Genomic DNA, 25,887 nt, shown 5'->3' with positions numbered 1-25,887 from the left:
ATTTAATAATTCTTTTCAGGATAATGTCTTTTTAGCATCATTGCCAGAATTCCTATCTTCATCCCAATGAATATAACTCAACCAGTATGCTCAATCAAGGAGTCAACTTACTTTGGGAGGAAACGGACTTTGGGAAGAGACGGACAGATTGATAGATTCCTCCCCTTTGAACTGCTTACAGAACTTGCCTGGACTATGTAACTATGTTTAGTGCAGCAAATTGTGGTAATGCTGGCATATCTTTGCTGATGGTGTCACCAGTGATCTTTGCTGATGGTGTCACCAATGATGCAATTTTTCCAAAGGAACTGTCAATTGGCTTGGTGTCATGGCATTTCTGTATCCTCCTCCCTTCTGCTAGTGATGGTCTAAATTTGGGGGCCAATGGCTATATGCTGGACCGGCAGTCAGTGACGGGTATGATCCAATTGCAATGGTATCAACCTAAGACAGGAGGCTGACGCCTAAAGGTCAGTTACCTAAAGGTCAGTTTTCCGATGACGGGTAAGAGCCATATGTTGAACTGGACAACCTACCAGGCGCGGTCCTTAAGCCACATTACTTGTTGTTTAATTAATCAGAAGGGGGGAGATGCTGGGAGCCATCAGCCAAGTAGGTATGACAAATTCCTTGCCAGCTTACTCCCATGCTGTCTAGTGGAAGGACTTCTGAAAGGTGACCTTGCTCAAGGACCAGGGCAGGATCCGTGTTTAGGGTGTTCCCCCTTTAGAATAGGGCAGTTTAGCATAATAGGAGAGTAGGGTGTTTCCCCTTTAGAATAGGGCGGTTTAGTAATAGGAGATTAGGGTGTTCCTCTTTTGGAATAGGGCGTATCCTGCTGCTGAGTTCCTCTTGAGTGCTTAGGGTCAGACAGTATATTTTGGGAGACAGAAACCCATGCGGGTGGATTTAGGCAGGAGTGGATTTGAGAGAGTGGATTTGGGCAGAGAACGTGGATTCCCCCAGAGCGTGTTTGTAGACGGCCGGTGTGAGTTCGGGAATAAAGAATTGCTGTTTGAATCTACAAGCTGTGTGGAGACTCGTGATTTGTGCCCAGCCAGAGACTGCGGCATTGGAGCATGAACTTTCTCTCACCTTAGGTGCAAGTTAATTTTAGCATCAATAACTTCCCTATTGTCCCTAAACCATTTTTGTTTATTGTCTCACGTCACCTATATAAATAAACCTACTTTACCTTTACTTCTACTCTTTTTGGCTCAAATGTTTCCCATTATTGTGTTGTGATCCTCCTTTTGCAATGTATTTTCCCATTCTGAGTCCTTATAATGCGTGGTCAATGCAATGCTGAAGTAGGCCCATGCCCTTTTGTTAGACTTGAAAATTTGTTATCCCCGTAAAATAAATAGATTTCTACCTTTAATTATATAAAATGCTAATAATTCTAACAAATTATCTTTTCTGAGGTCCAAATTGATCATTGACCAAGTATACAATTCACAACTCAGACCATTCAGCTATGTAACCAAATTGAATTAATCTTAATCTTCAAGAAGTTACAATATTATAGAAAAATTTCACCCTAAACCTAGCCTTTTGGAGAAGCTGAAACAGATTTTTAATGTAAAATATAACATCCATCAATATTTCCTGTGTCTTTGTTTCCAGAGCAGTATAATATATAGACCTGTCTCACTGATATATAACCTATCAAAAAAGGCATAAATAACTGAAATGATCTTTAATTCTAGAAAAATTCAGAAATGTAAATTATAAGAAAAAAGCAACTTTGAAAATTTAGGAAGCAGTATAATAAAAGGTAAATAGAGCACATAGATAGTTTCAAGTTCAAATAATATTTTAGAGATAAGAAGCTTTAATCATCTGAGGAAGAGCAGTCTTGTATCAAAAATAGAACCAAAGAACTAAGAAATTAGAAGATAAGCCAATTTAATGCTAATTGATGTCTGCAAAATAAACTCAAAATAAATAGCTTGGGGATTTTTGTTGTTGTTAACTAATTTATTTTGCACAATTAACATTACAGAAGCAAATTAGTACTTCCACACATTTGGAAGGAAACCAATCAGAATTAAAATTATCATTGGGAAAGGACTGCCTAGTTACCAAACAAGAGAGCCTAGGACCACAAATCTCTTCCCACACTCTACTGACAAGATAGTACAAAAACTAAATGACTAAGCCTTATAATGGCACAAAATAAGCAGCACTTTGAGTACTATCCAGGAAATGGCAAGTGTTCCTGGACTGAATGTCGGGGGGCGGGAGGTCGGGCGGTTGCTGGGTTAAAAGAGGAAACAAAGAAAGGAGAATTGATTTATATTTGTAAAAATATGTAAATCCAGGTATGTTTCAGCTATGGCACAAGGCACTCTAAAATCACAGAACTTCATAATACTATGCACTGCTTTTTTTTTTTTTCTTTCCTGAGTTTCTTCCTTACAGATTGCTCTCTTGCCAAGGTGTCCAACATCACACTGATTAACATCTAGCAGTCACTGAAGATTGACTTACTGGTCAGCATATAGTAGCCTGTGAATCATTTCTGAATCTATTCTGAATCCCAGATTTTTAGAAATGGCAAAGGGCCACAATTCTAACATATTACAAGTTATAGAATACAGAAAAAGTAATCTTTCTCAAAGATTAAAAGAAGAAAACCAATACATCTTGTATAACAGCTTCAGAATGTTAGACATTTCTATATAAAATAATTTTTAAATGATTGCCCTTTTCCGTGTGTGTGTGTGTGTGTGCGCACACACACACACACACACACACACACAGAGGTTTCTGCCCACTCTATATTCTCTAGCAAATCTAAGTGCGATTTTTCTTCCAGAATCTTTTCAATCTAAAGAAAGATAGAAATATTACATGGAGAAAAAAGCCTGTGAAAATGGTTAAAAAAAACAAACAAACAATTGGTAATCCTTGTGCAATCACTTGCACATTCCTCAGAAACAAATCCATCTGAGTCCATTCAGAAAATCTAGAAAATCACATTCATTCCCACCTCTAATTTTTCTTACTTTCAATAAAAAGACTACTAAAGGTAAGGGAAATGTATGAACAATAATTTAAAATAAAAAGACAATGAAAGAGCAGAATCCTGCAGACAGATTTTCTATTCCACAGCTGTCGTGTAAAACAATCTCTTCCACTCAGCTGAAAATATCTAGAAAACAATTCTATTTGAGTCATATGAAAAATTAACATGAAGACAAGATGTAATTTCAGTTAATAGTTACTGAGAGTAACTTGCTAAATAGATGGTAATGAATTTGTTATGATCATATAAAATTGCTAAGGTTAACTTCTATCCAAGCATAACATGGTTAAAATATTAATATCCAGAATATCCTGTATGTAAAACCTACATATAATAGTCAAATAAAAGCAAGTCACATTACTGTGTTATGCTATCTTTTATTTTAGAAAATTTCAGAGAATCATATATTCTAGCTGGTAGACTGTGATTGATTGTTTTCTGTTTCCTCCACAAAGCAATTTTCCTTTGTTCCAAACCTCATCCCCCAAGGATGGGATCTCTCAATGACCCTTAAACATACACCTTCATATATGTGCACACACACAACAAAATACAAAGCTGCAAAGCTTCAGAGCAAATATTTACTCAAATGTACACCTTGGGTTATTTTACACTTAGAAATTTATTTTTAAAGAAAAAATTGGTTGCTACATACACTTTGGATGTCTAAAGGGAGTTGGATTTTCCACAAAAATGATGTGCCAGATATTGAATCTGATAAGTATTTTTAAACAAATTATTTGATACATAACAACAATAAAATAAACTCAACTTGAGTTTCTACCAGGAAAGACAGTAAGATTTTTGCCAAACCACCTTACACAGAGAAAGAAAAACACCTGATATCTGAGTATAATTCAAAAAGAGCAACCCAAAATATTTGTGTATTAAGCATTCCCAATAAGATGAGAGATTCTCAAAGGCATACTACTAATCATTTCTTATACCCTGAATTATTTAATTTACTGTAATATTTTCCCACATTAGGATGGTGGTGGTGGTGGTGGTGTGTGTGTGTTGAACTCAATACTCTGTTTAATGTTCAAGGTTGATTAATTGTAACTGATTAGAAATACATACAGAAATACCCTTTTTCCTGACCAGATGCTACACAGCGATTATAGGCAGTTGTACTTCAAGAGATACAGACATGTAGACATGGTCTGACACCTTACACCAAACAAAAAGAATAAATGCATCTTTTTCAGAATTTTTCCTTTCATTACAAATATAGCAACACTTACTACAAAGTAGATTATCTCCTCACAGTGTTTAGGATTCTTCCTTGCTAATCCTTTTGGATTAGGAGAAGAAGGGATGTTAATTGCATAGGGTTAAAACCCTGAGGATTATCCCAAAATAATCTCAGTGCTTAAGAACCATGAAATTCTGAAGAATAGAGTAAATAAAATTTAAGTTATTCTCTTTTTTCTAGGGTCTAGATACAAGGCAATAGAGCAACCCCTAGCATAGTCTGACATTAACGGGAATGTTTTTAAAGCATTTTTTTTTACTACATCAATGAATATCTTTGTTCTAAGTCTAGGAGTGAATTTTTTTTTTAGCTTTAAATACAAGGAAAAACAAAATTATATTATGAGTTACTCAGAAGCTCAAAAGAGTTAATGTATATTAAATACATAGCACACTATGTAGCACAAGAGCACTCAAAAGTGATATTATTGCTGTTATTATTACTATATTTCAAACTACCTGCCTTACATAGTTATGAACACATAAATCATATAAGTGATTTGTTTCACAGTTGTTAAAAATAAAAATTTAATATTTAACCCAGATATTTACTTACTTCTTAAATGTCCCAGGGTACTGATCTTTCCATAGTTACTTTGTGTGATTTTAATGTATTGCCAATAGCACATGGTCACAAGAAAGAAAATATTTCAAGTGATCTTGCAACCTTTGGATGATACAGGTGAATCCTTGGAACAACCCCTCAACAGCAATTGAAGGGACGTTCTAATCATCCTTCATGGATGCTGCAAAAGGAAATTTGGAAAACATTTCTCTCATTCTGTAAGTGATTTTTAATTTTTATTTATTTATTTATTTATTTAGTACAGGGAATTGAACCCAGGGATGTTTTACCCTCAGCTACACCCGAAGCCAGCTCTTTTTATATTTTATTTTGAGACAAGCTCTCACTAAGTTACTGAGGCTGGCCGCAAACTTGCAATCCTGCTGCCTTGGCCTCCTGAGTTACTAGGATCACAGGTATGCACCATGACACTCAGCTGTGTTTTTATACTTTCTTGATAATGTCCTATGCTGCAAAAAAAGTCTTAATTTTGATGAAGTTCAATTTGTCTATTTTCAACTACTATACTATTTAGAAAATTTTTTAAAAATAACAATTTTGCTCTACAGAAAGTAAACAAAATTACTTAAGTGACCAAAACTAATTGAAACTATCCATAACAAGGCCCAAAACTGAAAAAATTCTCTTTTGAGTTGTGTTTAAATGTGATTACAGCAGGCATGATTTCATCCTGCACATCTCTTATCCAGGGCAGCAGTCTAGTTTTCATCCACCTTCTCTCCCACCTAAGTGTGTGCTACCAATCCGAAGAAGATTTCATGGATATATGAATTTGAATCTCCTGAGGCCCCAGAACTATCTTTTCAGTTGTGAGCTAAAGACTGACAAAGATTATCACTTCAAGGCATATAATGATGAAAACAAGCACCAGTTATCATTAAGAATGGTCCGTTTGGGGGCTGGTGTAAAGGGTGAATTGCACGTTGTTGAAGCAGAGGCAATGAGAGGTATGAAGGCAGTCCAGTTAAAGTAACACTGGCAACATTGTACAGCCAATGGTTTCCTTCAATGGCTTTGAAATTACATCACCTGTGGTCTTAAGGTTGAAGTGGAGTTCAGGGTCTGTACATATTAGCAGGCAGCACTTAGTAGCTGTGGAGGAAGATGCAGAATCAGAAGATGAAGAGGAGGAGGACGTAAAACTCTTAAGTATATCTGGAAAACAATCTGCCCCTGGAACCGGTTAGCAAGTTTCCCCAGCAAAAAGTAATACTCGCTGCTGATGAAGATGATAATGATGATGTAGAAGAATAAGATGATGATGATGATTTTGATGATAAGGAAACTGAAGAAAAATTTCCAGTGAAGAAATCTATATAAGACACTCCAGCCAAAAATGCACAACAATCCCCAAACCAGAATGGAAAAGACTTAAAACCATCAACACCAAGATCAAAAGGTCAAGCCTCCTTCAAAAAAACAGAAAAAAATTTCCCTAAAACACCAAAAAGACCTAGTTCTGTAGAAGACATTAAAGCAAAAATGCAAGCAAGTATAGAACATTCTTTAAATATCAGATAATATAAATTGACATGACTGCTACTGTGCTTTATTTCTTTATTTGGATTAATAATCACTTGCATAATTAAAACATTTCTATTATTTGAGAAATCCCATTCAATTAAAATCACATTTTGCAAAAAAAGCTTATTTTATTTTAAGCTATATGCTTAGTTCCAAGAGAAGATTTAAACAATTCCCATTAAAAAAATTGTTTCAAAAACTGCATTAAAAGCTATTTTCTCTTTGCTAATGCAAAAAAAAAAACAAAACGAATGCTTACTACTGACAATAGCAAGTAAGTATTATCAATTCTGGTAATAAAGTCTGATTTTTAGCTGAACCAATGAACACCCAGAAGAAAGAGGACTTTTACGACCTCCCTTGAAGTTGTTTGTAACCATGTGAGTTCAAAGTGACCAAAAAGTATAAGATGTGCTCATATCATTCTTAACAGAAATAAGGAATCATTCGTCATAGGAAGCCAGCTGTATTCTTTATTCCTTCTTTTTTTACTTTACTTCTTGTTGTCCAGAATTCACACAAGATGCCTAGAAGTGGAGTGGTCATACTTAGTCCTGACGTGACAAGGGTAGAATAGACACAATAGAGAAAGAAACTCCCTCCCTGATGCTGTAAGAGGACCACACCAGTCCTGAATCACCTACCTCTATACATAAATGTCAGGAAGATAAATAAATTATATCTATGTCGGCCACTATTATTCTGGACTTTATGCTGATTGCAGGTGAACGTGAAATACACTTTCCTCTCTTGCTACTCCTGATTCCCACTCTGCCACCAATGAAACGTAGTTCACGAAGTCCTAGAGCAGGGCAAGTTTAGACTCTGAAGAAATTCAGCTTGATAAGTAACTTTCCAGAGGACTTGTATCTTGAGATACAATACTTTATTTTTGATAACAGAATGTTATCAACTAAGAATATAATTAATGATGATTTTTTTACTCTTTGTTAGCAATACTCAGTATGTAGTTGCTTAAAGTAGTAAATATTGTCTAAGCTTAATTTTAATTTTTTAAGTTTCAATATCCATGAAGTATCTTTAATCACAAGATGTCTCTAAGAATTTGATTAGAATAAGATTTTCTCAAAATGATGGCAGGTAGTTTTCTATGACTCACTGCAGCAACTATAACCTGATGAATGAAATATCTGATAAACGAAATATATTCTCTATGGTATGATGATCTAGAAGAATTTAGAAACCCTTATGTCCTGAAGGAAAGTGAAGAGATTAGAAGCTAATAATCATAGACATAGTACTACTTGTAAATGCGTTCATAAGTCCTGTAAATAATCTGTTTAGTTCCATTTGTTTGTTCCTTTTTTAACAAGTAACAAAAATTTGTTATATTCCTAAGGATTTAAAGAAGTATTTCTTTGAAATAAGGATGTTATAATATTAGAGTTGTAATGTAGAAAGTAGGCTAAAGGTTAGTCAAGAAATTCACAGTAAATTTTTCTTCTTTCTTATATATGAGGAAATATGATTCTTTGCCTGTGAATATAGTATAACTACTACTAACAGCTGAATATGTGAATTTTTAGAATTAGTTATGCATCTTCTCATGCTTTTACAATCTAGAACAGAAATAAATATTTTGGAAAAAAGAACCTTGCTTATATATTTCTAGAATAATACTACTAGTAATCATTAACACACTTCAAAGTTTATGATCAGATTTTACTTAGAAATGCCACCGTCATAGATGTCAATGCTTAGATATTCCCCCAGACTCCAATTATATGTCTACAGTGCTGTTGTAACAGCAGAATATCTTTCTTAATTGAGCAAGCTCTTTAAAGGTGAAGAATCATTAACATTTCCAAGTGTCAAGTTGTTAACTTGCCAAAATTATTTACAATTAATATTTGAATGGCAGTAGTATATAGTAGATATGTGTGATAAATTTACTTTCTAATTGCAAAATTTTCTTCAATTATGTGACCTTGAACACATCATCCCCTGTTCTTCAGTTCTCTTATTGGTTAAAAAACAAGTGACATGAATTGAATTCTAGGATCACTTCCAAATAAAAAATGCAATGCAATTATAAAGTTAATCCTTAGAACATTCTTCTCCAGTTAAAGGTAGACAATGAAACTACTTGAGACAACTTAAAAGTCAAACTATGATACTAATTATAGAAGAAATAAATAAAACTATAAGATGTAATAAGCATTTTGCTTTTATTTGAAACAATTTCACATATAATCTTATTTTACAGTTTAAAATAATTTATTTCAAAATGTAGAATGACAGATAACTTTGATGTCTCACAGATAATAATGGCGTTTCTGCTTCATCATTATCATTTTTTCAAATTTTGTTTTGTTGTGGTAAGAACTCATAACATAAAATCTACCCACTTAGCAAATATTTGAGCATTTAGCATAAACATGATTTAATATATTGCTGCAGTCTGGCTGGGCACAAAATCACGAGCCACTCAAGCAGGAACAAACTTTATTTCCAAAACTCCCAGGAATTGCCTTCTCCCGGGACACACTACACCAACAGGAAATCCCTCCTCCGGAATTCCCTCCTACCGCACTTCCCCAACCAATGGGAACTCTCCGGGAGTCCCACAGAGCTCCAAAGTAGCAGACCAAGGTGGACAGCAGGGGTCTAATCTCCAATTGAATGCACATCTTAACATAATCATTATCATCTCAATGGCTTGCTGGAGTCACCTTTCAACCAAAAATGCCATGCGTCATTCCTACTTGGCTATGGCTCTCAGCAATATATGTACAATGTTAACTATAGACACAGATTTCTAGAACTTATTGACCATCTATAATTGAAACTTTATGCCCATTGATTGGAAATTTCCCAATAGTCCCTCCCCTTACCTCAATCCCCTGGTAACCACCATTCTACTCTCTGATGCTATGAGTTTAATTACCTTAGATTCTTCTCATCATCAGAATCATGCAGTATATGCCTTTTGTGCCTGCTTTATTTCACTTTGCATAATGTACACACAGTTTGTGGATATTATTGCACATGGCAGGACATCCTTCATTTTTAGGTCTATTTAAATAGTATTCCATTGAATGACTACTTTACCATATTTTCTGAATCCACTCATCTGTTGACAGATATTTAGATCATTTCTACGTCTTGACTATCATCACTAGTGCTACAAGGAATAAAGGAGTGCAAATATCTCTTGAGGAACTTATTTTTATATAGAAAAAACAATTTTTTAAATTCATATGAAAATGCAAAACAACCTAAATGTAATATAAATAGATTATATTTCCTATAGAAACTAGAGAAAATACTAAGCTGGAGGCATCATATTTTCTTATTTTAAAATATGTTATAGCCAGCTGTGGTGGTGCACACCTGTAATCCCAGAGGCTGGGGAGGCTGAGGCAAGAGTTCAAAGCCATCCTCAGCAACTTAGTGAGAACCTAAGCAGCTCAGTGAGACCCTGTCTCTAACTAAAATATATAAATGGGTCTGGGGGTGTGGCTCAGTGGTAAAGAGCCACTGTATTCAATTCCTTATATATATATGCTACAAAGCAATAGTAGCTAAAATAGTATGCTATTGGGATAAAGGGAGACATATAGACCAGTGGAACAGACTAGAGAGTCCAGAAATAAATTGATCTTTCACGAGTGTTCCAAGAATATACCATGGATATAAGATAATGTCTTCAACTATCTTATGGTGTTGGGAAAATTGGACATTCACATGCAAAATAATGAATTTGGAGACATACATTGCAGTACACCAAAAATCTACTCAACACAGATTAAAGACATAATGTTAAGACCAGAAAATATAAAGCTTCTAAAAGAAAGGGCTTAGCTATTGTGAACTGAGATGCTATAAGCATTGACAGAATTCTGTCTCCTACTTCTTTATACAAGAGGTTTCTGCATCTCTGTAGTATGCTGATTTTAAGTTCTTTGGGTATATGCTGTGGAATGGAATAAGTGGGTCAAATGGTGGTTCCATTCCAAGTTTACTGTGGACCTTCAATACTGCTTTGCAGAGTGGTTGCACCAATTTGCAGTCCCACCAGCAATGTATAAGTGTACCTTTTCCCCACATCCACACCAACATTGATTGCTACTTGTATTCTTGATAATTGCCATTCTGACTGAACTGAGATGGAATTTTCTACATAGTTTTAATTTGCATTTCTCTAATTGTGGTGATGTTGAACATTTTTTCATATATTTGTTAACCATGCCCTTCAACAGATGAATGGATAAAGAAAATGTGATACATATACTCAATGGAATATTACTGAGCCATAAAGATAAATGAAATTATGGCAGTTGCCAGTAAATGGATGAAACTGAAGAATATCATGCTAAGTGAAATAAGTTAACCCCAAAAATTCAAAGGCCGAATATACTCTCTGATATGCAAAAGCTAACACACAAAAGGGAAGCAGGAATAAAAATTCACTGGATTAGACAAAGGGGAATTAAGTGAGGGGAGATAGGAATAGGAAAAACAGTAGAATAAATCAGATATAACTTTCCTTTGTTCATGTGAATACTTGACCAGTATAACTCCACACTATGTACAACCACAAGAAAGGGAATTTATATTCCATGTATATATAATATATCAAAATACACTCTACTGTCATGTAGATCTGAAAAGGACAAATTAAAAATACAAACAACAAAAAATAAGAAAATGTAGGTAAAAGCCTCATGATACTGGTCTAGGTGATGGTTTCATGGATACATCATCAAAAGCATCAGCAACAAAAGCAAAAATAGACAAGTGAGACTACATCAAACTAAAAAGTTTCTGCAGGGCAAAGGAAACAATCAAATGAGTAAAAAATATAACCTACATAATGGGAGAAAATATTTGCACACTGAAAAGGGATTAACTCCAAAATACACATGGAACCCCTATAATTCAATAACAACAGCAACTCAACCCTAATAACTAAATTTTGAAATAGGCTAAAGATTCAAATAGATATTTCTTCAAAGAAGACATGCAAATTATCAGCAGGTATATGAAAATGTGCTCAGCATCACTAATTAAATAGTGAAATCTCATCACACTGGGATTTCACCTCACACATGTGGGGATAGCTATTATCAAAGAAGGAGGAGGAATGGAGAAGGAGGAGGGGAGTAAAGAAATAGAGAGAGAAAGAGATAAAAAGAAAAAAGAAGGAAGGGAAAGAGAAGACGAGCTGGTGAGGATGTAGAGAAATTGAAACCCTTGCATACTGTTGGGAGGAGAGCAAAGCAAAAGAGCCACTATGGAAAACTTTATGGAGGTTCCTCAAAAACATCAGAACTGAACCTATCACATGATCCAGCAATCCTACTTGTGGATATTCATTAAAAAATAGTACATTATGTTTATTGTCAAAAAGAGACACCACATAACAATTCATCTCAGTTACATATGAGTAATTTCTTGAACAGTGAGTTTAAATATCTTTTAATTTTTTGGCATGCTAAAAGCTGGGATCTTCCTCTTCTTTTCCCTTCAAATATAGCTATTATTATGAGGGCTAAGCCAAATTCACACCACCATAGACTTTCTTCTTCTAATTTTATGGAAAAGTAAATAAGAAATGTATAATTAATTACATATACTATTGTTCAGATTATGTCTAACTCCAATAATAAATTTTTATGCTTTCACATACATGATTTACTTAGTTTGTAAAAAAAAAAAAAAATCAGGTAAACTTGAAATATTTCTAGCCAGAATGACAAAATAAATGGTCTGCTAGCAGGACTTTCTTTTCTAGTGTGTATTATATATCTCCCACTTCTTTGCACAAGAAGATTCTGTTAATGATTGTGGTTGAAAGGTGACAGCTAAGCACAAAGATGTGGGAGCCATGAATGGATGTGCATGCCAAACATTTGTCTTGTACCTTCACCCAAGGAACCAATAGCTTGTGAATAATGATTTTCAATTTATTCATCCAGTGAAAAATGTAATAGCTACTGTGAACTGTTAAATATAGTAGCCTATGAAAACTGTCCCATAAAATAAAGACATCGGTGTGTTCTAATTCCTATGTACTTTGTTCAATTAAAATACAACATGATGTTTACAATATAATTGAGGTCTTATCACACTGCCCTTTCCCCCAATACTACTGCTGTCCTAATCTTGGTGATTTTAATATCTATGTAGTTTCTTGATCTATACTCTTTGAATAATTTTGTCTAGACTATCTAATACCACACATTCCCATGAGCATGCCCCAAACTGCCCTTCTTTCAAGACCTCAGTTTTAAACATTGTTCCCTATCACTCCTGTTTCCTTATTTCTTCTGGAACAAGTTTTTCAATATTTCTTCTACTCACTAAGACCTACAAACTTTTGATTTTTTTCTTCTTTCCTCAATGTGCTATCATCATTATGTTCTAATCCCTTTCCTTGCTGAGCTGACATTCTGCAACCTCAGTCACCTTGCCCACCCTTAATTAAATCCAAACCCCATACTTGCTCTGAACCTGCAATCATGCCGGAACAAGTGAGTGGAGAAAAATACATCATGGTGCTGGCAGTCTCACTTTAATGTCAAGATCATTAACCTTAAGGAAGCTAACCAAACAACTGAAGTATATTTTGCTAACATTTTTTTTTAAATTTTCTTGTGAGTATTTCACAGCTTCTCCACTTTCCTCAGACCTTTTTACACATCACTATCATAATGATCTAGCTTCCACTACATGGGGGTACTGAAGTAATTAGAAGAGATTTATCATAAACTCACATTTCCATACCTATACAGTGATGTGCATCCCATTCCAAAATAGTCCATCCTCTCGTCTTTTATCTTAGGATGTCCTCTCCATCTGTGCCCATGCTCCACCTTCTCCAGAGGACTATTCAAAGAACTCTACTCTTCCTAAGGCATCATCAAATGTTCCCGTCTCTACTGAATCATTCCCCATTAGCATGTGTACATGCAGTAATATAATCTATACTGCTTATAACTCATGTCACATCCACCATCTTTGCTCTGCTCACCTTTATAGAAAAACTCCCCAAAAGGCTTGTTGTATCTCTAAATTTTGTTTTGTTGGATGTAATCCAATAGGGCCTTAATCACTGCTGCTTCAAGGTTGCCAGTGATCTTCTCTTCTTTCTCAGGCTTCATCCTACCTAACAGACACAGTATTTGATCCAGCTGATCTTACTCCCTGTCAAAATCTTTCAATTGGCTTCCATCCTATTCATTTATATCAAAATACATTATTTCTAGTCTCCTTCATTTTTTTCTGTATTTTTCCACTTTTTAAACTTTGAAATATTCAATTTTTTTCTTTTTTTATTTATATATGATATTGGAATGCATTACAATTCTTATTACACATATAGAGCATAATTTTTCATATCTCTGATTGTACACAAAGTATGGAATAGTCAATATTTGACCTCTTCTCCCCACAAGCTACCTTCATAACCTGTATGATAACTTTAAATACAATGTACGTACTGATTGATCCTAACTAAACAATGATCCCAGATCTCTTACCTGAACTGCAGACTCATAGACAACTAACTACTGGATATATCTACTAATATATCAATAAGTATATGTACAAAACATCTCCAGATTATCTCACCCAAATCTCTTCTGGAAGGATTTTCCATCTCACTGAATGTCAACTCAATCATTCCAATTGCTCATCTGAAAAACTTGGAACATCCTTTATTCCTCTCTTTATCACACACTACAAATCCAATTCACTAATGACTCCTATTGGCTGTATCTTAAAAAATATATCCAGAAGCTAACAATTTCTCCACACTTCACCTACTACTTGCTCAGTTCAAGCCATACACATTTCTACAAAGTTGCTGCATCAACCTTTGAACTGATTTCTTTCCTTCCATGCTTCCCTTCCTAAAAGTTATTCTGAACACATTAGCCAGGGAAATTCATTTTATAATGTAAGTTACATGATATTACTTCTCTTCTCAAAGACTTCCAGACTCATTTGGAATAAAATCTACAGCCCTTACAGCTGACCTTCAAGTCTTATGTGAGTATCATTTCTTGATTCTTCCACTCCTGAATACCTCCTTAATATCAGACAGATACTTTTAAGGCCAAGGCTTCTCCCTGTAGAGCTGTTGATTAATGGCATAATGCTTGAATAAGCTTTGTCTTGCCTTTCCAAAAGATCCAATTTTACTTTAGATTGAAATAATTACCATATTGCTCAAAGTTCTTGCAAAATGTTTTAAATTTCAAATTCAATAATATTCTCTAGATCGCTGAAAATAATATACATAGAATTAAAGTTTTCATAATTTTGCATGAAGAAAACTAATCTACATTCACATTGCTAAAGCAGTGCAGAAGGCTTGATTACAATTTGCTATATTTAAGTATTTCCCTAAATAGATTATATAATCTAAATTTTCTGCACGCTATTTCTCAATTTCTCTTCATGCACCCATGGCATATTCTTCAGAACACAACCCAGAAAGCTGAATTGATTTGTGATTGGAACAAATGAGAAAGAAAATGCATGACCCATGTGCATTCTAGTAAGCTAACACAATGCCTGTGTTTCTCTGCCAGGTTTAGATTAACCATTGATTTGATGCACCAAATGGCCCATTTCTAGTAAATGGGTTTTCTTCGATTCAGTGTTTAGTAAGCTCCTTGTCAACAACGTAACTCCCTGGCTGAATAAAAGTCCCCTTAGACCCTGACAGCCTTGGAGGATTATTTGCTCACCAGTGAACTTTAGAGCTCTTTGACAACTTCATTTGGATATATTTCCCATGGCATATATTACTAAGTAACCTAAATGCTTAAGTATTTGCACTTTTAAAGGTTTAACAGAGAAAAATGGGAATTCTACTAGGATTTTTGAGAGCTATTTAGAAGATGTGATACCTTATACTTATCTTTTCCTTCATTCATTACAAAGGTAAGTTTCAAGGTAACAGTAATTCACTTGATTAAAGAAAAAGCTTCTGAGCCCTAAATGGCTACTTGTGGTTTCCATGACTTGTCCTATAGAAAAATCAAGAAAACAATAAACTTAGGGCAAAGAGTTCTCTCAGTGTGGATACCATGCAGCATCTATATTCTCAACTATTATATTTGTTTGTAGTTAAATATTGAAAATTAAAAAATAGATTATGTTCACAGCTCATAATTATAGTCTATAAGATAGAGACTCAAACACAGATATATGATGGGTATTTAGTTACAACACAGTAGAATTTATTGCTTTTCTATTTTAGTGAATGATTATTATGTACTTAACATTGTTAGGTATATAATTAAATATATTCAAGATTGAAATCTCTTTGTCACTAATGGGCTAAATAAATTTGAGCATGGCCTCATAGGTATATGCAGGTTAAATAGGATAACGTATTCAAAGTACCCAGTACAGTGCATAGCCCATAATAGTTAAATCCTATTTTGTAAGAAATTGAGAATATGGTAAAAATTTTAATCTGAAACATAATTAGGTCTTAGAAAGAGCAACACAAAGCTTATTCAAGCTTTCATGCTAATTTCCTTTCTTCCGCCTCTCCTCCTTTTCAAGTTTGCATAACCTTGGTAAATATGACATCATAATTATATTCACTGATCTATTTTTAAAAACACATTGAGTTACATATGCAGAAGCTAACAAAGGAGAAGAAAAAGAAAGGTGGGGTGGGGTGGGGATCTCATAAAAATCAAAGAGGAAAGAAACCATGGGGTGGGAGGAAAGGAGGGAGAAAGTGTTGGGGAGTGATATTTGACAGATTATATTGTTGTATTGTGCGCATGTATGCATATGTAACAAGAAATGCTATCATTATGTACAAGTATAATGCAACAATAAAAATATAGAAATAGGAAAAAAAAAGTTCAGTTCATACTGCAAACCAGTTTTTCTGCAAGGCCTTGGGCCTACAGCTGTAAACAAGTTCAACAAAGTCCTTATTTTTGTGAAATTTATATTTTAGTGGGAGGCACAAAATAGGAATTGTGTTTTTCCTTAAGTAGGTTGGTTAGGAAACACTTCTAAAGAGACAAAGCAAAAAGATATGTGAAATTCTGAAAAATGGCTTTCCAAACAAAGATAATGTTTGATGCACAGGCCTGAAGAGCACATGGGAGAATAAGAATTAATTCTAGGTGGAGTGGATTAGCCAAAATTCCTGACTTAGACTAAGACTTAATAAGATTCCTTTATTTATAAAATAAAGCGGGGGTGGGGGTGGGGGGCGGGGAGGGAGCTGCCTTCAACCACTGATTGTGGTAGAACGATGTCTTATGTGAACCTGTGGGCTTGAGGAGGACAGCCTAGTGATCACTGGGGAGCCAGGCTACACACTTGTTGGGTCACTAGCCGATTGGCCATATCTCCAATACAATGACAGAAGAGGACTACTAGGCTACTGGTATAAACATGGTCCTCCCTTTGGAATCAAGGATCCAGGGAGACAAATATGCAAACTAGCCTTCAGAAAAGAGGTAAACACCCAGGATAAAGGACAGAGAATATCTTTCAAAACTTCCTATCACCTGTCTCTCTGTGTCCTTTGCTTACATGGGAGGAGGGCTGCTGCCCTGTTCTGCGAAGCTCTGTGGAAATGCTGGTGTGAGGCCTCCTAACAAAAGACACATGAGGAAGCCACTTTAGAAGCAGACTGAACAGCCTCAGCCTTCAGAGACCAGGCCCCTGCTGCCATCTTGAACGCAGCCCGATTAAAACTTCTGAGCAAGGACTACCCAACCAACGTGCTCCCAGTTTCCTGACCCTTGAAACTGTGAACAGAAAGAACTCCACCAAACAGTGTTTCCAGCTGGGACAGGACATCTGATTCTGATAAAAGGCTATGTTTTCCAGAGCTGTTAAAACTTAGAGTGAAATGTGTTTGTCACTTCGTGCAAAGGCCACAGGAAGAAATTGACAGCACACAGGTGGGAGAATGAGCTCCTGGGTAAAATGTGTCTGGACTCTGGGAGAGAGGATACCAGCATAATTTCCTCTTCCATACTCAGATTAATCTCATGGACACAAGGTTGGCTGAATTATAAGTACATATTTATCTACAAAATGCTCAAAAACCTTCAATATTTTGACCATCAGGATCATGAGGGATCCCCCTGAGTGTCCACTTTTAACCTCACCTGACATCACGTTCTTTCCCTCACACTCACTCCATCTAAGCATTTTTTAGCCTGGCACAAAAGACTCCATGTCTCTCTGTCTCTCTCTCTTTCTTCCCTCCTTCTCCCCCCACCCCCGCCACACCCACAGTTGATAATTACAGTCACGACCACCTTTAGAGAAGTGGCCATGTACATCAATCCAGACACTCTGTCTCTCTCTCTCCCTGCTTCCCTTATGGGCTTTCAATTCAGAAACACCTCTTTCTACTCTTCACATCCATGTCACAGTTGCAAGCTTTGTGAGAAAAAAAGCCTGAGCAAGTTACTCTGTCTCTCTCAGTTTTAATGTTCTATCTGTGAAATAAAAACTCTTTTAAAAAAGCTAAAGAATTATTTCTCTCCCATCTTCTTGATAGTTACTAAAATTCAAATACATCTTCCTTGGATGCTATGACTTACTGAGAGCAACGTGCCACAGGATGCTCATTCATCTCCTTATGACTGAGATAATCTGATTGTCTACATTTTAAAGGTAAAGTAGTTGAGCCTCAGAGAGGTTAAGGAACTGACCAGATTATACAACTACAGCATGAGCAAGGTGGTAGTTGAATTCATCACTCTGACCCCAGCTTCTTTCTTTTTCCTATGAACTTCGTAGCCAAGATCTTTCCAACCATAACTTTAGCCCACTTGCTCTCTTCTGCACTTCCAATAATGAAACAAGGCATGAAGCAGAAACAACAACTTTAGGTTTTGACTAGTTATGGAATCTGGTTTGTATGATGACCATAACAAGGATTATTTTTTTAGAACTGTCTACCAGGTCATGTGTTCAAAACTTTGCTAAGTTTGTCTCATTCTATCCCAGTGGCAACCTGTGGAGGTAGATCCCATTAGCCTCTCCACATCAAAAAGAAAACTGGGACTCTGTAAAATGAATAAGAATACAATTTTCTGTTGAATTAAAACTAATGATTCGAATGGCACCAAAGCAAGCAAGACCACTGCCCTGTTCTACAAAAATCTTTTTCATGACGTTAAATATTGTTGTATACTCCACAAGTGCCTTCCTTTCTGCCAATGAAAGTGGCCAATCTGGAAAGAGCAGAAAGAAGAAAATCAATGAAATCCAAGAGACCTACTGAGCATGAAATCTCACTTTAATTTCCTGATGTCTGCCAGCAAAAGAGCAAATGAATGTGAAGATTGGCCAGGCAGCTTTCCATCACCTGACACAGCTGTGTGGCTAGCTCTCAGCAAGCTAAGGCCCAGCAGCCCTCTCAGGTAGGACCCTGGCATCAGCATGCCAGATGGAGCATTATTAGGGGTCAATTAACATGTGGGAAGGGGGAAAGGAGGAAGATAATGATTGTTGAAAAGAAGAAACGTACTTAAGGTCAGGAAGTTCCTACTGGGCCTTCTTTCATAATGAATTTAACTGATGTACAGAAACACTTTCATAAAACACAGCAAGACAACATGATTTAGAAAAAAAGTGAGAAGTCAAAAACAAATCAGCCTACCTGTAACAGAGGCAGAAATCAGATTAATGCAAAAATGCATCAATTGGTAGGTACAGTGATAAACACCTGGAATACCAAAACTCAGGAGACTGAGGCAGGAAGGTGGCAAGTCTGATGGCACTGTCTACAATTTAGTTATACCCTGACCCAAATAAAATATAAAAAAGATAGGGATGTGGCTTCGTGGGAAAGTGCCCTGGGTTTAAACCCCAGTACCAAAAAAAAAAAAAAAAAATTCAATTCATCAATTCTCAGCAATTTTTTCAAGGCTACGGATGTGGCTATAAGTTCTCTAGAAACTAAAGAAAGGAAAGATACCTGATTCAGACAGAATTTAATGTTTCTGGAATAAAAACAGGTGCAGTACATGGGAACGATATCAGAAACAAGAGTAAGTAACATTGGATTATAGGCCAAACTCTAAAATAAATGTCATGCTCACATAAATGCTGACACACATCATATTAATTATTGAATAAATAAAGAAATGATAAGAGCCAAATCTCCCATAGAGAAGAGTTCCAAATAACTCATGTAGATATGTCTCCATCGAAAATTTAAGTCTTGAAGTTCTCGTGCCTTACGAGTGGCTGTACATAATGAGACTTCCTCTCAAGAATACAATATGGAACAAGGAAAAGCAATTTCAGAAACCTGACCCACACCACCTCAGCCAGGTGATGAAGGTCCACATCAGTGGTGGTCAATCATATCGATAGTGTGAACCCTTGGTATGAAAGTAATGAAAATGGAACTTTACCTATGTGCTCTGCCTCCCCAAATACAGAATCCCAGTCGAATCATCAGAAAAGCTTACAATAAATCCCAATTGAGGGGCATTCTACAAAATCTCTGCGGAGTGCTTGTTGAAGCTGCCATGAACATCAAATAAAGGAGCTTGAAAAACTGCCAGAGCCAAGAGGAGCCTAATGAAAGAGGATGACTAAATGCAATGTTGTGTTGTAGATGTGATTCTAGAACAAAATAAGGGCATTAGGCAGAGGCTAAGGAATTCTGAGGAAGGCATGGACTTCAGTTAATGTATCAATATTGGATCATTAATTGCAGCAAATGTACCAGACTGATAAGATTCTATAACTGGAAACTAGAAATGGTATATAAGGGACTCCAAGTCAATCTTTACATATTGTCTGCAAATCAGAAACGGTTCTACAAAAAATATTTATATATAGGAGAATTTTTTTTAAATCCTACCATGCTCTGCAATTCCACTCCTAGGAATAAATAAGATGCAGTAATGTGTCAGTAAACGTGGTGACGCATTCTCAGAAATGTGTCACTGGACTATTTCATCATTGTGTGAACATCATAGAGTATGCGTACACAAATCTACACACTATAGGTCAATCACTTAATGAGGCTTATTGATTGAATCAAGAAATGCAGAAAACATGAGATACATGAGGATGATACTGGTATGACATGGCATATTATTTTACAGTAAACTTTGGTGTGTGGGGGTGGTACTGGGGATCAATCCCAGGGTCTCAAACATGGTAGGCAAGCAATTTATCACTGAGGAATATCCCTAGCCCTATAGTAAATTTTTTTAATAAGTTGAAGTACAGTTTTTTTTAAAAAGCATATCAACAAATATACGAAAAAATGCTCACCATCTCTAGCAATCAGAGAAATGCAAATTAAAACTACTCTAAGATACCATCTCACTCCAGTAATAGTGGCAGCCATTATGAAGACAAACAACAACAAGTGCTGGAGAGGATGCGGGGAAAAAGGTGCACGCATACACTGCTGGTGGGACTGCAAATTGGTGCAGCCAATTTGGAAAACAGTATGGAGATTCCTCGGAAAACTGGGAATGGAACCACCATTTGACCCAGCTATTCCTCTTCTCAGACTATATCCAAAGGACCTAAAAACAGCATATTACAGGGACACAGCCACATCAATGTTTATAGCAGCACAATTCATAATAGCTAAACTGTGGAACCAACCTAGATGTCCTTCAGTGGATGAATGGATTAAAAAAATGTGGCATTTATACACAATGGAATATTACTCAGCAATAAAAAAGAATAAGGTCATGGCATTTGCAGGGAAATAGATGGCATTAGAGAAGATTATGCTAAGTGAAGTTAGCCATTCCCAAAAAAACAAATGTCGAATGTCTTCTCTGATATAAGGGGGTGACTCAAAATGGGGTTGGGAGGGAGAGCAAGGGAAGAAGACTACCTCTAGATAGGGAATAGGGATGGGAGGGAAAGGGAGGGAGAAAGGGAAAAAAAAACAGTAACATGGACATCCTTATCATTAGCACATATTATGTACTGTACATAATTGTATGTGCTATATTTCCATATGACTAGGAAAGCAATAGTTTTGTTTAGAGCAGCATCACCACAAACACGGGGCTAATGCATTGTACTATAACACTGAGAGAGTTGTGACATCACTAGACAATAGGACTTTGTCAGTTCCATGATGACCTTACATGAACACTATTGTATGTGTGGTTCATTATTAACCAAACAGCATTTTATAGCACATGACTGTTTCCCCAAGGCAATTGAAAACAAGTACTCTATCAGATGCAAGCATACACTTATTCACTGAAGTACTATTGACAATCACCAAAAAGTGGAAACGGTCCAAGTGTCCATCAGAAAATGAATGAATATACAAACTGTGATTTCTACATACAACATAATAGTATTCATGGTACATACTGCAATATGGGCCAACTTTAGAAACACAATGCTAAGTTGAAAGAAGTAAGATATGAAAGCATTATATTAAATATTATACTTATTCCATTTTCATGAAATTCAGGAATGGCTGTATCCACAGAGATAGGCCATAGATTGATGATTGCCAAGAATTAGGAAAGAGGGGATCCTAATAATGTAAATGAATTAAAATACCCAAAATAAGAGAAAAAAAAGTGTTAGGTTTGTCTACTTAACTATAACTTGCTTACAAGAGACTCCTTAAATAAAACTAAGGGTTTAAAATAATAGAATAATCAAAAATAGAAACAAACACACTAGTCAAAAGCAAGCTAGTTTAACAATATCAACTTCGGGTTAAGTAGGACCTGAGGCAAAGGTTTTAATCAGAACAAATTATAAAAGGAATACAATAATGTTTGTAAAATAACAAGAATTTACCAATTTCTGCATAAGACAGTAACTTAGGCTATGCCACAATAACAAGTCACACTGAATTCACATAGAAAAGGTCTATTTTTCACTTGCACAAAGTCTTAAGCAAATTTCATAGCTCTGCAGACCAGCAGTCCTCCACATGGTGACATGCAAATTCTGGCTGTTTCAAATTTTTGACTCCATCATATCCACATGCAGTTTCCTTGGTTGCCAAGGCAGGGGAAAAGAAGGGTCAAATGTTCTGAAGGGTTTCTTAAGCACTTTAGTCCAGCAGTGACACACACAACTTCCCCCAAGAGGCACCTGGTCAGAATATGTCACATAGCATGATCCCTCTGGGAGTTGGCAGGTAAAGTGGAGCACATGATTGTTCAATAAGCATTAAATATCTGTGTCACAGCACTTAACAAAATCTTGTTGAAAGTCACAATGTAAAATTGGGCAGTAATATAAAGACAAATCAACAAAAAAGTCATAACACAATAGTTTTAATCTACTTCTATTAGGGGAGAGATGAAACAGAAAGAAACAGAACGATATGTTGTTCTTAGACTTGAACATATGTAGTGAAATAATAGTTTTTTAATATTCTTTGTTGTAGATGAACACATAGTATCTTTATTTATTTTTATATGGTGCTGATGATTGAATCCCGTGCCTCACCCATGTGGGGCAAGCACTTTTACCACTGAGCTATAGCTCCAGCCCAAAATAATGTTTCTTAAAATGCACAAAAATGCTAATTAGCAATTTTCAGAACAGCGGGGTGCTTCTGAAAGGAAATAAGGGATCCAGAATTAGAAAAATCTATGCAGGAGAATTCAACATTACTTGTAATATTTCATTTCCAAAAGAAAAAAAAACTGAAGTAGAGCAAAATATTATTCTATGTTTAAGCTTTATTCTAAATACCAACAGACAACTTCACAGTAGTTAACATTGTTGTTCATTATTTTCTACACGCTTGAAATAGTTCATAAGTTTTAAAGGTCTGTACATGGCTACAATAACTTTATATGATATGCAACAAATTATTCCAAACAATGGCTTAAAGTAACATATTTATTATCTCCCAGTTTCCATGGGTCATGAGTCAGAGCACACCTTCACTGGTTAATCAGATTCTAATAAGGCTGCAATCAGGTGTTGAACAAGTCTGGGGTCTCATATGAGGTTTATACTCCTTTTCCAAAGTCACTTGTTTATAGGCAGAATTCATTTCCTTGCATCTGTTGAACACATGGTGGCTTGCTTCTTCAAGGGGAATCTATAACTTCAGTCAGCTAAGTTTATTTAGTATAACATCATCTTCTTAGTCATGTGTCTTACCCAAAGTAGTAACAATCTTGTCATATCCACAAGGGGAGAGGATTATTCAGAGCATAGACACCAAGAGGCAGGTGTCTTGGGAGCTATGTTAGAATTCTGACACGGTGTTTTCAGTTTTCCATAATCTAAAACAAATATTTTAATCAATGTGAGATGAACTGTTTGGGTACCAAAAGTTAACTCAGACAGTTAACTTTTGGGTACAGTTGGTTTGGGATGATTCCAGGAAGTATATGTGAAACAAGAAACGGAAAAGTTCAGTATAGATGGTACATTCATGAGCAGGTACATTCACTGTGCACACTGGGTCTCACTGTGGACCTCTGAGACCCATGCCTCATACTTATTACACTGGTGGGTGGGAAAACTGAAGCATTTGATACACTGACTGCTATCACCTTTGGGAAGGCTAAGTCCTCACCCACTCTTCTAGGTTGCCACTGTACATGGCAAGAGTTTAAGGTGCCAGACAAATCCCTCAGAAAGTGAAGTTGAGACATGCAGATTCTTCAGATAGGATGTAGTCAGTGTACCAGAAACTTTCTACCTCAGCTGACAATAGCTCAAAGCTAGACATGCAACAATGTGGGGTGGGGCATTAAGAATATCTGCCACAGTGTGCATACCAGGTAAAATGAGATTCACTGCTTTAACAGGTAAACTCCAAAATTTCAGTGGCTTAACAAAGTTAAATTTTATTTCTCATAAAATTAATCAGTAAGACAGTGAGGCTGAAGTGAAGTGGAAAGATGACGGATATGGACCTTTTGGACATTTCAGAATTCAGTTGACAGAAGCTGTAGTATCTTCAACATATGGCTTCTAATAATACCTTGTCTGTAGAAGCAAACAACAAACATAGGGGGAAAGTATGTATGGAAAAATATATAAGTGTAGGTTGCAAGTTCACACCAAAGTCCAAGAGAGTTGGTGTAATATAGTTCAGTTGGGTACCATTTGAAAAAGAAAATGGATAAGATTAACAGGTAGCAACCTCTGCCATAGGGTATGGAAAGCAACTAACTTAACCTAGAATGAAGAGGAAAGACTTTGAGGAATAGGTGACTTAGGTTAAATTTTGAAGGATATGTGATGGTTAATTTTATGTAACTTTACTGGGTCATGAGGTGTGCAGGTATTTGGTTAATAATATTACTCAATTGTGTCTGTGAGAGTGTTTCTGGATAAGATTCATAATTGGGTTGGTAAATGAGTAAAGCAGATTTTCCTCCCCAATATGTCCACGCCTCATTCAGAATACAGAGAATTGGCTTGCTCTCTCTACCTGTTTTCAAGTTTGAGATGTCAGTCTGCTGCCTTTAAACTGAACTCAGACTGAAACTAACACCATCAACTCTCCTTGGTCTTATATCCTCAGATTCAGACTGGAACTGTATCTTTTGCAACTTGCTGAGTACAGAGCCCAGAACTTATCATCCTCCATAACTATGTTATTCAATTCCTATGATAAATATATCCATCAATAGATGCAATCATACTAATTTTGTTTCTTTGGAGAATCCAAACTAATATCAAGGGTTTAAAATTGTCATGGAGAATCACAACCTCTGGGACAGGAGTCCTCTGTGTTTATCCTTTGCTAGCAAAGCAATAAGCCTTCTTTTATTCTTTTTCTCAAAACCATGTCCTCATTTTAGATTGTCACTGGGGACAATGATGAAGCTTTTGGTAACAAATTTGGTACTCTGGGTGGAACCCAAGAGCAGCCCCAGCTCCAGCTTTCTTGGGTAGGACTGAATCTCCAAGAAACCCCACTTCCATGCTGAGGATTTTTGGTGCTGGTGAGCCAACTGCAGCAGAATTAGGAGATGGGTGAGTTTCCCTTGGGTGGTCCCAGAGCAGCTATTCCTGTGAGTAAAGGGAGGGACAGAGGGCCCATCACAGCAGGTGCCGGAGCTCATTTTGCTTCAGGAAACTCTCGCCTTTTCTCCCTGAACAGTACAGATTTCTCCATCATGGTGGACTTTGAGATAAAAGAAACTGAACTCAGGAAAGTCGCATCACCGTTGGCCATTTAGTAATTCCCCCAGTGTGTACACTGAGACCCTTGATTTCCACACACCTGGTCCCTTTTTGTGGGAACATGTGTGGCACCACTGATGTAGGAATCATGATTCAATAGGACTCAAGAACCTAGAGATATTCACTCCCTTATGATCTGTTCTAGGTTCTTATCTGTTTGTTGGCCTTGGGTTTGGAAATTCCCTCTGGGTTTCTGTGTTTGGGTTTTGTTTTGGTTTTTTGTTTGTTGTTTTTTTGGTTTTTTTGGTTGATTTGTTTTGTTTCTGATCTTGGCAGGTAAATTTAAAAGTTCCCATCTATTGGCCATGGTTTTGGGGCTCCTTTCTGATTCTTCATGTGTTTC

General features: G+C 36.2%; 1 pseudogene; it reads left to right on the top strand.

Annotated features, from left to right (window-relative positions):
• The first annotated feature begins 5,637 nt into the window (after positions 1-5,637).
• LOC143407533 (nucleophosmin-like) lies at positions 5,638-6,392 on the top strand (annotated as a pseudogene).
• Positions 6,393-25,887: the final 19,495 nt, after the last annotated feature.

This window comes from Callospermophilus lateralis, chromosome 9, assembly GCF_048772815.1.
Source record: "Callospermophilus lateralis isolate mCalLat2 chromosome 9, mCalLat2.hap1, whole genome shotgun sequence".
Lineage (NCBI taxonomy): Eukaryota > Metazoa > Chordata > Mammalia > Rodentia > Sciuridae > Callospermophilus > Callospermophilus lateralis.
This window is presented reverse-complemented; position numbering and strand designations above follow the sequence as displayed.